Source organism: Mastacembelus armatus, chromosome 9 (genome assembly GCF_900324485.2).
Source record: "Mastacembelus armatus chromosome 9, fMasArm1.2, whole genome shotgun sequence".
In the NCBI taxonomy this organism is placed as follows: Eukaryota; Metazoa; Chordata; class Actinopteri; order Synbranchiformes; family Mastacembelidae; genus Mastacembelus; species Mastacembelus armatus.
Genome location: NC_046641.1, coordinates 15,902,079 through 15,915,324, shown reverse-complemented (window position 1 = coordinate 15,915,324; position 13,246 = coordinate 15,902,079). Strand labels below are relative to the sequence as shown.

Below are 13,246 nucleotides of genomic sequence, written 5' to 3'. Positions count from 1 at the left end.
TGAATGTAAACAACTGCACAGAATAAATGTTTTGTCTCAAGTTTGAATTGATGAGGTTGACGCGTTGTTTCGGTGTTTCCTGTACCCAACCCATCGTTGTTCATGTTGTACCACTGCCTCTGCCTCCAAACTCCTCCAAGCATTTGCATTTCTAACTGTTAGCCCCAAAACTACTTCAACTCTGGGTCTACTTCTGCGTGGTCGGACAGTCTTCTGAGGGCCCCTCCTTCATGTCTTGTAACCCCTTATTGTTTTCCCCATGTCCTGTTGTCCTGTTGAGGTAATGAAAAAAAGGTATGATGTTCTTTGGCTAACAGTCTTCAGTCACTCTGTTGTGCTGTGCCTTGACATTATCCAACGCACTGATTAGACACATTACTGCTTATGGTTTAGTGTATCCTCTTTATTGCAGCATCCCAGGTGCTGTCATACCCTAAATATAAAAGTCCCATTTGGTGTATGCTGTTTATTGTTTAATGATGTTTTGATTTATTTGAAGCAAATGCTTGGTTTAGTCATTTATAGCATTTGCTCAGAATGTGTAACTAATGAGCTTTTTGTTCTAGGCTATTAGTCAAATGAGTTGCTCTTCGGGAGTGTGCCTTTCTTCTATTGGTACTTTGATATTGGAAATGTTAGGTACTTAGAGATGGCTAAATGTCTTAGAAAGGTGTTGGGCCACCACCTGCCACTAGAACAGCTTCAGTGCATCTTGACCTTGTTACTACAGGTCTCTGAGTTCTACTGGAAGGATGAACACCATTCTTCAAAAACATTTTCCCTGATTTGGTGTTTTCATTGTGATGGAAGAGAGTGCTATGTATAGTTTAGGTCCAAAATCTATCTTTAGCGTTGTTAATTTCTAATCTTGACTCCAGTTTGGAGTATGGAGAATGCAAATATTTCTTCATCCCTTTCCTCCTGTAATCCAAAGGGGCCTTGAGTCCAAATTCCAATTAGACCTCCTCTAGTAAAACCTTTGCTGATGGAATGGGGCTTTGAAAGGGCATCCCATTAAATTTGCATGCTTTGTAATTTGAGAAGACAGAGATAAACAAATTATTCCCATTACATTGTTGCCCCATAGGTGTTGTCGCTGAGAGTGAATGGAAAACATTTTTCTCACAATTAATAATTAGCAAATAAGACTGATTTCACTTAAAATACTGAACCCATAAAACATGCATGCTTTGATGTTTAATAAAGATAATGAATATTAACCAGTAGCCACCATTGCTCAGAGTGAACCAAAAATTGTAAAACTACCAGTTATCATTAAATAGTTGTTGACATTCAACAGTTTTCCATTATTTCAGTTTAATGAGCAGTCAAAGTGACTCCAAATCTCCTAGGGGTATATATTTATAGGAAATGAGTTTCAGTGTGTTATCAATTCATTGTGGACCACACAAAACATTTGTAATGAAGACTTGCCTTTTTTTTTTATTTTTTATTTATTTATTTTTATTATTGCTCCTAGTCTCAAGCAGCCCATCAGTGTCAGCATAATTTGGTTTTGTTGAATAACAGACCCCTCTATGACAGTGTTATTTTGCAGCACCAGATATAAAGATTCTCCTTTGTGCTGCCTGAGGCACAGAGAGCTATCAAAATTAGTTTCCATCTCTGCCACTTCTGAGCTTTACAGCTATTTGTCCATGAGAGTACAGGGAGCTGTAGGCTTTTAGAGTGTGGCAGGATTGTAAATATGTTGCTTTTTACCACTTTTTACAGTACATGGGGGGAAACATGTGACCAGGGTTACTTAAAGATACTTAGAGTAGCCAATGCCCTGTCCAATACTCCGTCAATACCACGACTGAGTTGAGACCCTTGAGCAAGGCACCGGACCCCCAATTGGGGGGCACCCAGGCACCGCAGCAATGGTTGCCCACTGTGTGTGTTCACTGCTGTGTGTGCGCACTTTGGGATGGGTTATATGCAGAGCACAAATTCTGAGTATGGGTCACCATACTTGGCCACAAAAAGTCACTTTCACTGTCATAATGGCTTATTTCTGCTACAAGTGCCACTCAGCAATGAACCTCCATGCACAAAACCAGAACTACCATTTTCTGTTATTCGTTTTTCATATTACAAGCTATGAAGTACACCTTTGGTTTTCACCACTGCAACATGTCAAAATATCATGAGGAAGTTCGAATAAAGGATGTACACACTTGTACACACAAGTGATATTTTGTTATTTTTGCAGGTTACACCTTTTCTGTATCAGGACTCTGGACATGTACAGACTGTTTGATTGACATTTCTTGTACTCTGCTCTTATTTTTGGCCCACCTGTTAAGCTGAGGAGACATTAATGTTAAGCTGTTTTTCTTTTTATCAGTCTTGTGAGTTTTATGAAATCCAACTACACTTTCTATTCTTCCAGTGTGCATGTTCACAGCCTGCAACTTTAGCCTCACACTGAAACCCCAGGTGATTTTGTCTGCTGAGAATTCCAATAAGATTTATTCAAACAAGATGACTGCACGCTCAGTGTTGACTAAATAAAATGCAGCATTACTTGAAATTCTGTCATGAACAGAAGATGCAGCAGCTGTACATGGCCTGTCTGGTCTGTAATAACATTCAGTTGTACATCACAACACTTTACTCTTTAATTCAGAGATCAATCAGCAAATCAGTGTGGCTCTGAAATCAGACTTATGCTATGCAGTGTGTGCAGTGCACTGAGGTTGGAAAATGTACACATTTATCATTCTTACCAGTACATCAAGTTCAGAGACCTGACATCGTTCCAGCATACCTTTGCCCGCCTTCAACTTTTAGTCTAATCAGCCAGCACAAATAATGATTCCAAGATGGCTGTTCAAGTAGTCCTAAACTTCTGTCATTAGTGTTGCTTTACTGATTAAGTTGTTCCATAACAAGACTGTGTCACCTGCTGTTATATCTGGCTGCTCTGTTATAAAGAGCAGCCAGATATTAAAATGTAAAGCTTTCACCGAGGGAATGATAGAATCATTGTGCCCACTTATGTCTCTGCCAGTGTCTGTAATAATGTAGCAGCTGTGCAGATCAGATGATGATGCAGCCAAATGTGTTTTTCAGTATTTTCACCCGTAGTTCTTTGGATTTGTGGGGAGTTAATTAGTCTGATTAAAGTAATTAGAATAACTAATCTTTGGTCTGACAGTTCGGCTGTTAAATTGATTGTAATACGTCTTAATTATAGGTTTAAAACCAATCTTTGTGGATTTGATTGTTTGCTGAGAGAGCAGAAATTTAGCTGCTCCACTAGCTATTTTTTCTCACCCTTTGTCATATTCACTCGAATCCAGAGCTTGTCAGACAAGTGACAAATGATTGACTCAGGGCAAGTGGATTAATTAATTGAATAAAGCATTAACCTTGATTCAGTGAGAGCCACTGTTAATCGACAGTACATCGGCCATTGGCATATTGATGGCAGGAAACAGTATTATCTGATGTGTGATTTGAATCATAAGATGCTTGCACAATCTTGCCGTTATGGGGGATGCTTGGAAACAACTGGCCTATTAATATAATTGTTTTAATACTGATCTGTAAGTGTCAAATCCCACAGCAAAAGCTGTTAGAGTAGAGGAGTCTCACTGGATAGTTTGCAGGCTGCCATAACGTTTACTGTTCTTCAACATTCAGTATTTCATCTGACACTCTGAAATATATATTTGGAAAATACATGTAAGAACAATATAAATATAATAGATCAAATAAATAATGCTTTAAAATATCTTGTAAAAAGGCAACAACTGTAAAGATTTCTTACAAAATATCCTCTGAAATATAATACACCATCATGTCTCTGTGATCTTAGAATCTTCATTGTAATCGTGTCAATTCCTCCATAGCATGCTCCTTTTTTTAATAGTTTCTATAACCTTTACTAAAGCAACAGCAGCCAAGGCTGTAGCCAACATTAGTGTCAAATGGAGAAAAGCTGGACTGTACAAATAAAGTCACTGTCTTTAGAATCTGCTTGAAATTGTTAAATAATTGTTGTGAATGCATAGGAGACATGCAGAAACTTTAATTGGAAAGTGGAAGTGAGGAACTGTAGACTACTTTTAAAAGTTGTTTCTGATACAGTTGCAACATTATTCTCACAAGCAGAAAAAGGTCAACATCTTTACCCTTTAGACCCCCCCCCCCTTCCTTCTCCTTATGCATGGAAGAGAGACAGCATGTTCCATCCACACCCAGGCCAGGTTTTCATGAGTATGATTATAATAAGATTGTTAATAAAGCAAGATTTGTTTGATATTGCCCTTAGTTAGTTAGTTGACTTCTGGACCATCTTCTTATCAGGATGGTGTTTTACAATGCATAAAAGATGCAGTGCAAAGTGCATTTGGCCTATTGATGGCAGTTAAATTCATGCTAAAATATATGGATCATAATAATTACACAATATCAATTCTTGGTAGATATAAAACAAAAACTTTTGTGTCTTAGCTAAGGCAATGTTATTATGTCTCTGTCTATTCATACTTGTATAGTCTGTCAGAAAGTGAGGCACAGAGAAGATAGTGTCACAGAAGTGATGACCACTCAGAGACAGGAGTACAGGCACAGGCATTTTCAATAACCGGGCATTTATGTTGAGAAACTGAGACACCATGCAGAATGTTCCCAGTTAACATCCATAAAACCAGACAGTTTGAGTCTCATCTATTTTTCATGTGTGGAGGATTGTAAGAGGAGCCATGCATCCACTCTGAGGAGTTTAGTGAGCCAGGCCACGGCCCAGGACTGGAGATGAAGGAACTTCTACCATGGTGGCTTTGCAGTGACTGTTGATCAGCAGAAATAGGCAGCAGGGTTATGTATTGTATAATGCTTGTGTGTATATTACAAACTCAATGTTGACCTACAAATAAAAAAAATTGTGACAGCTGTTTCAGAGCAATGAGACCAGTGAGTTTAACAATCACACCCTCCCTTTGCATTTAACAGGGACCAAAATAGCAGGTGCACATTGAGACACTTAACTAGACCCAACTCTTTGTGCTTGTCATCACATTTGAAACAGGTGCAGGGTCTTACAAATGACATCATTACACCCATTTTCTGTCAAATGTCTTTAATAATAAATATTCAGTTTAAAGCTTATCTCACAATAGCATACCATGAATTGAAAATATTCTTTTGTAGTTATGATATTCCAATTTCTGTGGGTGCAGTCTTTTTCGGTGCATTTCCTCTTTGTACCTGTGACATTTAAAAAGTTCCAAATTGCAAAAGTCACTGGCTGCTTCCTTTGACTCCCGAGTCCCATCTTACAAATGCAGACATTGGTCCTTCAGTGCTGGCCAGATGGCACAGCAGATTTCAGACAGGGTGTTGCCTATCACTGTTTGACCCAGCTTGTCGCTCAGAGCCTCAGTTGCAAGAGTCCTCTGAGTCACAGCCAACTGCTCTGCCAAATCCACTGGAGCACTGTGAAGGTTTGCAATGACAATCCTAAAAGACTTCTTTTAAATTGCCAGAATGACAACAATTGCCTTTATTTATAAAAGGCAATCAAGACTCCCCTATAGGGTCTTGTCATCCTCATCATTCCCAAGTTAATTTTTTGCTCAAATTCAATTGGAAATTGGAATTAAAGACACTAACTTAAGGTTAGTTGCCTTGGACTGAAAAGCACTCGAAGGTTAATAAACATTTATTTTTTAATCAAAATGTAGCTTCCTTATTGTCTTAGTCAGCTCACTTCCCACCCTGCATCCTTCACATAACCAACTGATAGGATGTAGTTGATAAGGAGGACATTTTCACCACTGAGATACTTATCATCTTCTTGGTGCAAAATCTTGTGCACATTTATTTTACTGTCTACTTTCACAGGCTTTCATGGTTTGCTATAGAGAAGCAACCAAAAAGCAAGATGCCACTGTCAGCACCAGGCTCACCATGTAGATGGTGTCTCTGTCAGTGTGTGGTGGCATATATTAAACATACTGCAGCCTTTAGGATGTTTTTCTCTAATCAGAATAGAAAACCTTATTCCACTTTGTCACTTAGCCCTTAGTAAACCATGGAGCTTCTTCAGAGCTGCTCTAGACATCTTGGCAGTGCCCTTTGATAGTGTCCTTCTCAAAACCAGTGCTCAGTTTTTGAAAGTGAGTGGCCTGCTTTAGGTTGATTTACAGGTCTTCCATGTTTTCACCATTTTGTTGATGTGCAATGTATTTGTGTGCGCGCATGTGTGTATATATGTGTGTGTGTGTGTGCGTATGTGTTCATACATGCACACACCCTTACCCTTTAAAGATATGTGTTTGGTAATATGCACTCTTATGACAGACTTATAGAGGGGCTCTTACGTTTCCGCCCTCTGGTACAATACTAATTAGCGTATTACAATTTGTGCCGCCTCATTTGGTGAGGAAATTACTGCAATCAAGTTCTAATCCGCCCTCTAAGTCAAGAGACCGTGAACTAATGAAAGCTTGGAAAATTAGCAGGGGGTCTCCTGCTCTCTTGCTCCCTTCCTTAGTGTTCTTGCCCTTGTTTCTCTATGACCAGTCCTCTCCTGTCCTACACTTTTTAAATCCTACTTGTCTTTCTTGATGACTATTTAATGGTGCTGTCTCTTTTCTTTATGGTTGATCAACCTCTGTACCTGACTATAATAATGCTGATGAATGTACATGACCTTATCTCTCAACTCACTGTGCTGTCTCACTCGATTTGGTTTTAGTTCAGTGAACAGGACCACGTAACATAGAACCCGTTTGTTATTTAGGACTTGTCCTCACTAATGTGAATGCATTTTATGACGTTTATACTTTGAAAAATTTCACTTCCATACTAGCATTTTTAGTGTCTGGATGTTCAGTGTTGAAATGTTTGCCTTCAATACTGAAATACCACAAGGAAATTGGACATTGTTAAGGCTCTACTTCATGCTTAAGATTACTACTTCTATCTAGTTAAGAGCATGGTTGGGGAGATTGGCTTTTGACAAATATGGTTGGTTATTCAGCTTGGTCTTGTTAAGGTAAAGCTTTGTTCATTTTCCACCAACTGTGTGATTGTCTGTTTTCTGTTGCTGATTGTCACAGTCATTCCCTTCTGTCTTTTGCAGAGTATTTTAGTTTTTTTATACTTTTATCAAAGTATCAAAACATTGTAGATGTAAAAAGTAGTAAAACTCGGGCTGTTCAATCACTGTTTTTGCTTTTGTGCTGTCGTCCGACAACAGAAACACCATCAGTGACAACACCTGTATTGTGGTTTATATTTTGTGTGTGTTTTGCAGCTCAGCAAAAAGTATGTTTTCCATGTTAAATGTCCTTCTTCTAAACACAAAATTTTGTGCTACTGTTTTTTAAGGTATTTACTTTGGAGTGTCGTATTTATAAAGATCAGGGGTGGCAAAAGCTGGTGTAATTTGGATGGAAGGCCAACACAAAACACTGTTTAACACCAGCTGAATGTGCTGATGCTGATCTCCAGTGATTCAACTTATCACCTTGCTGCCATGTTTTAGAGGTATGCTCTAGAGTTTATTGCCACCCTGTGACACCTCTTACAGGTACAATAGAGCACAACTATGACCACACCAGCAATGATATGTAATTTGGTCAGAGGTTCAACAGTAAAATTTTGCTTTTTACCTAACATGAATTTACTGCTCAACATAGATTTTCCTCATATTCTGCAGTCAAATTACTAGAGGGCTGCTGTGCTTGTAACAAATTCTGGTGAGATCAAGGCAGTCTAGCTGTTGTTGGCCCCTGCTCTGAGTACATAGGCTTAAAGTAAGACCCACAGTAGTACACATTACTATCATTTTTCACACTTAAACCTATTACACTCATCTATAGGATCTAAGATATTGTCTGACAGAATGTCATTACAGATCCCAACTGTATTGACCAGATAGGACATTTACAGCTAAACAAACGCACACACACACACGTATCGCACTCAGCCTGTCCCTTTTCTTGTCAGACACTTTGAGTTGTCCACAGACATCTAGTCACACACACACAAAAATGTATTTACCAAGAAATTAGTCAGTGCAGCCAAATTAGCTTAAACTGCAATAATTTCACTGATCATGGAATATTAATCTACGTTATAATTGTAACAGTTTATGAGCCTTTTTATGCAGGTTAATGGTGCTTGTAAGTTAGGTTAATTATAAAGGGAAACTCCAGCAGTTTCACAAAATAAGATCAGTTCACTCATCACAGGTAGTAATATGCAGCCAATCAAAACTCTTGCATGGTGTCTTCAGTGGCTCTAAAAGAGCTTTGTCAAATTTGAAAAACACTGCTAATCAGTGGATGCCACACTCCTAATACCACTGTTACCTGTCAGTTCCTAACGTCTTAACTGTGGCTCCAGTTCTGTCATTAACCTAAAAACCTTCCTTGGAAACATTACCAGTGGGCATACATTTTTGATTAACAAAGGTATTCAGATCCTTTACTCTGGCCATCCAAACTGTGGCCAGGTGCATCTAGGTTCCTAAATTTCTTAATGTGTCTGGAGCTCTACTGGAGCTTACCTGTGAACTGATTTTGCACATTAATGGGAAAGGCAAACATTTGTGCCCGGGCACATTTCAGCCCCAGAATCCAGTTTGTTTAAATATTGTGAGTGATCCGTGCTGTGCCCTGCCATGATACGTTGAACACAGTTCAGCTGGACTCAAGCATGATGAGCGATCATACTGTGTGAGCTGTGCCGTGAAGCTGTGTTTCTTCACATCAGGTGTTTGCATGACAGCACCACTCACAGAATAAACCTAAGCAACAAAAATGTTTTGGTTACCTCCAGCCAATCTCAGTGATGTCAGTACAGATGGAACACGTTTATCCTGTGTTTCTTTTAATTGGCTTTTTTGCTGGCTTTCATGCAAGAAGACTTACTGCCATGGATCCGCAGCATCATCACTGCCATAGTTACAGTTTTTTCTGCTCAGCACATCTCACCTACTTCTATATTCTGTCTTGCTGCTTTTCCCCCTCTTCATCTCTTCATTAGACAACTACCTAACCCCTTTCACATCCTTCACATCTAGTGTGTCTCCCTTGTTTCATCCTGCCTCATTTATCTTTAGCTCTCTCCAAGGCATGAAGATCACTCCTTCTTTATCGGTGAGGAACAGCAGGGGGCATGTCACTCTTCCTCTATTCTTTCCTCCCATCATAATTCCCATTTGTATTTTTCTCCAGCCTTCACTGGTCTCATCTTTCCTATTTCTGCAGTTTAGTATTGACAGGAATATTAGATCTTTGCCCCATCTGGTTAGTTCTCCTTCCTATGTTCATGCAGATTGCGTTTGTCCTTTCAGTTTATCATTTTTCTTTTCCCTTGTTTACACTCCACTTAGTATCTTGTTGTAGCTGCAGAACTCCACAGGAGGAAACTCCTTTTTTCTTATTCATTGCCCCACTTCTCCCCTGTCTTTCTGTTTCTTTATATTGGCCTCACACATCCACACCCCGGTTATTCTGCCATGTCATTATCCAGATAGTCCATCCCATTTTGTTTGGACAACGTGCCACAAATGACCTAAGCTGAACATTTTTTAACATAATTACCTCCAATCAAGCAGCTGCACAAATGACAACTACGGCAATGCTTTCTAGAGCCTGAGCAAGTCTATTCATTCTGCCACTAATTGTAATTTATATGTTTAACTAAATATAATAAAACTAAGTTAAAATAAAAAATACATTTATTATAAGAAACCTGCCTTTCAATCTGAGTTTCAGTATATAGTAAGCTATGCATGTAAAGTTGTAGGTATGGATGCCGTGCTATGCACCATATTAACCTTACAACAGCTGTCGGAGAGAACTAATTAATAAGGCTCAACTCACGCCCCAAGATGAACCAGCAAGAAGCCCAGTCAGTATTTGTTCTATAAGTAGTAATACTGGAGATATGACACTATTGTAACCATGGAATTTGTGTGTGACAGCAGCAAGTTTAGAGGTCATTTAATTAGGCTGTTGATGAACTGATTTGTGTGTGAAAGACACAAGCCTGCCTTTAAAGAGGCTTAACAGCCTGAACAAACCTGTTCTGGATCTTTGAAACAATATTCACTTTATTTGATTGGTGCTTATTGTGTGTATTTTGTGTAGTTGGAAATAATGTCATACTCTGTATATGTGTATACGGTGTGTGTGTGTGTGTGAGAAACAATGAAAACATAAGATGACACCTTAAATAGTATGATTCTTTGGGCCTAGTCAGAGAGGTAACTAGCAGTGCCTGTAGATGACTTAAATAAATAAATGAACTGAAATTAACATCTGACTGTTGTCACACTGTCGCAGCATTCACCTACACAACACAGTTAACACAGTATTTAATACGATATATAATAAATATAATACAATATATTATGTATAATACATCATAGCACATATCCCCACAGCTGATTATATCACAAAGTCATGTACATTCTGCCGCATAGAGAGACACCCGTGTGTGTGTGTGTGTGTGTGCTGGAAAAGCACAGGTTGTTGCATCATTAACTCCAGTTAGTAATTGCCTGCCCAACTTAGTTTCCTCTGATGTCCTCTGCTACAATTCTGTAATCACCTGTGAAGTTGCAAGTGCTGATTTTCTAATGCAACAGTCTCAACATGGAGCTGTTTTTAATACCACTGGGCTTGCCTTTGTATGGGGCTGTCAGTCAGTCAGAGAGCTTAGGCAGTAAACATATCTTAGTTGCGGGCACACTTGTCTGTGGATGTGTATTTACAGTAGTGGGAGATGTTAAAAAAAAAACCACTGCACGGTCTGTTTTTGAACAACACTGCTGTTTTTACAATAATGAAATGGGACTCTTTGGTTTGTTTGCTTTGGAAAAGGGCAGCAATAGTCTGGGGATTACACCAGAGATGAGAGCTTTCACAGGCCCCGTCATTTCATCTGTCTCTCTTCATCTCTCTCGGCCTCCTCTCATGTTGCCCACTCCTCTCTTTCCTGAACAATGAGGTACAGCTGTGATTGTCTGTTCTCTGCATCCCACGTCATCTTTTTTTTTTTTTTTTCGTCACTTAATTTCATTTTGCTGCTACAGCATCATCATGCCAGTTCGTGGTAGCCTCTTGTCTTGCACAACAATCACCTATTTTCTCTGCTTAGCAATCACACCCTGACCGCTTCTTGCCTCATGGCTCTTTTGTTCTTTCTCCTCCTCTTCTCGTCTTTTCATCTCTGCCTCCGTTTTCCCGCAGGGATGACAGTGGATCGTGCTTATCCTTCTTATTGGTAGCTTTCACTTTTTACATTGGTCTGTTATCAGTGCTGTTTTGTGTGCAGTCTCAGCACAGCAGGTGTCCTTAAACATATTGTTCTTATCCCGGCACTCTGTTGTCAAAGTTGTCATTTTGCTTTTAGGCTTGTATGTGCTCATACAGTACTGCGTGCATTCTGCTGTTTCTTTCAATATAATTGTGTATTCATCTGTTGCATTTTCATATTTTTATATTCCATCCATCCTCTGTACTGCTAATCCAATTCAGGGTCGAGGGGTGCTGGAGCCAGTCCCAGCTGACATTGGGCAAGAGGTGGGGCACACCCTGGACAGATCTAGTCTATCACAGGGCTGGCAAACACTCACACTCACACTGCTAGTTAGTCTAATCTGCATGACTGAGAGAGGAAGATGGAATGCCAATAGAAAACCACGCAGACATGGGGGCCCTAGAGTTAAACAGGATTTACACCCAGAACCTAAGTGCTAACCAATGTTGGCCATGCTGCTCTCATCTTCAAGATATTCATCTTCACGATATTCAGGATTGACAGTGTTTACAAGGGCCTTAACATTTGGTGTCAAAGACAGATCATGTGTCAGTTCCAGAGACACACACATTAGTCCTGCTGTAGTTATGAGGACAGTCATTGACATAATGCATAAGTTTAAGCATCATAACTAGAAGGTTAACGCTAACGTAATTCTTACTTTGAGTCTAAATAGGTTGTAGCCCTGCATTAAACCTTAGAATTTGTTAGTACCAGCCCAAATTTCCTTACAATGTCATTCACACTACAGGGAGACATGTACACACAAACAAGGCAACAGAGGATACAGTCTTACACAGACATAAACACGCACACACTTTCAGCAGGTCCTTGTGCAGGTAATTATGCAGGTTAGATGACAGCTTTTCCATTAAGCCACTCTTCAACTCTCCAGGCACTCTTGACTATTTTGATTGCACTGTAATATCAAAGAACTAATTAGCATGACAAGTATTCTTTCCACTGATTTGCTAGGGGCCAGGAGTTGATATTACAATATTCAGCTTCTTAAAGGATACATAGGGGGGGGGGGTTTCCCCCTTTTGTTTTTTTGGGGTTCTTCTGGACCTGTGTAAAAGCGCACAAGCATCCACACATGTGAGGGTTTGTGTATTTTTGGCCCTAAAGAGGCAAATTCAAGTCAAAAACATACAGGTTCACGAACACACACATACACTCAACACAGTTGCACCACAGGCATGGACAATCAATTTTATGTTCACTTTTTAAAAAATTTGCATTATTTAGAACATACAATTTAATAACCATTATAATCATCTTAATTTTTTGTTTAAAAAAATATTTAAAGTTGCCTATAGTGCATATAAAAAAACAAGTACAAGCTCTCAAACTTTTACTTGCTATTGTTTGCCTTCCCTTACTTCACAGTGTTCTTGCCTACAGAAATGTGTCGGCTATGCTCAGCTTTCTAACTTGTTTTTTTTTTTTCCACTGTTATCAAGGATTATTTTTCGAGCTCAGTCTTCAGTGGCTGCATATAGTGACTAAAAACTTTGTTAGGTGTGTACCAGGAAATGGTAATGTGTGAATAGTTTTTTCCATCCAGTAGTTTTTTGTTTTTGTTTTTTTTAATCTACTCAAACAGTATGAGGACATTATTAGTGGATGGCTAATAAGTAGTGTTTTTACTTTTTTGGTAAGCAGTTTAATTATAATTTAAATCAATTGAACTTTATTTTGTAAAAGGAACCTAATGTTCCTCCATGCAATTTTGTGAAAAGCATTTTATTTAGGCTCTAATTTATGTAATTTAGAATGGTTAAATATGCTGAATGCTGTGTATGGCTAAGTGAATGAGAAAATATGCTCAGCTCATTTAGTGTCAGTAAATGTAATATCTTTGTGGCCCCTAATCTTTCTTTTGCACTGCTGACTTGGGGACAGTTACTCAAGTGACATCCTGTCATTTTTCCCCACTTCCCATTTTGTTCAC

The 13,246-nt window shown here is 39.0% G+C and overlaps 1 protein-coding gene across 3 annotated transcripts in view; it reads left to right on the top strand.

Annotated features, from left to right (window-relative positions):
• The window catches only part of ipo11 (importin 11), a 139,581-nt gene that overhangs the window by 75,750 nt on the left and 50,585 nt on the right, over positions 1–13,246 (top strand). The gene's annotated exons all lie outside the window — the stretch shown is intronic.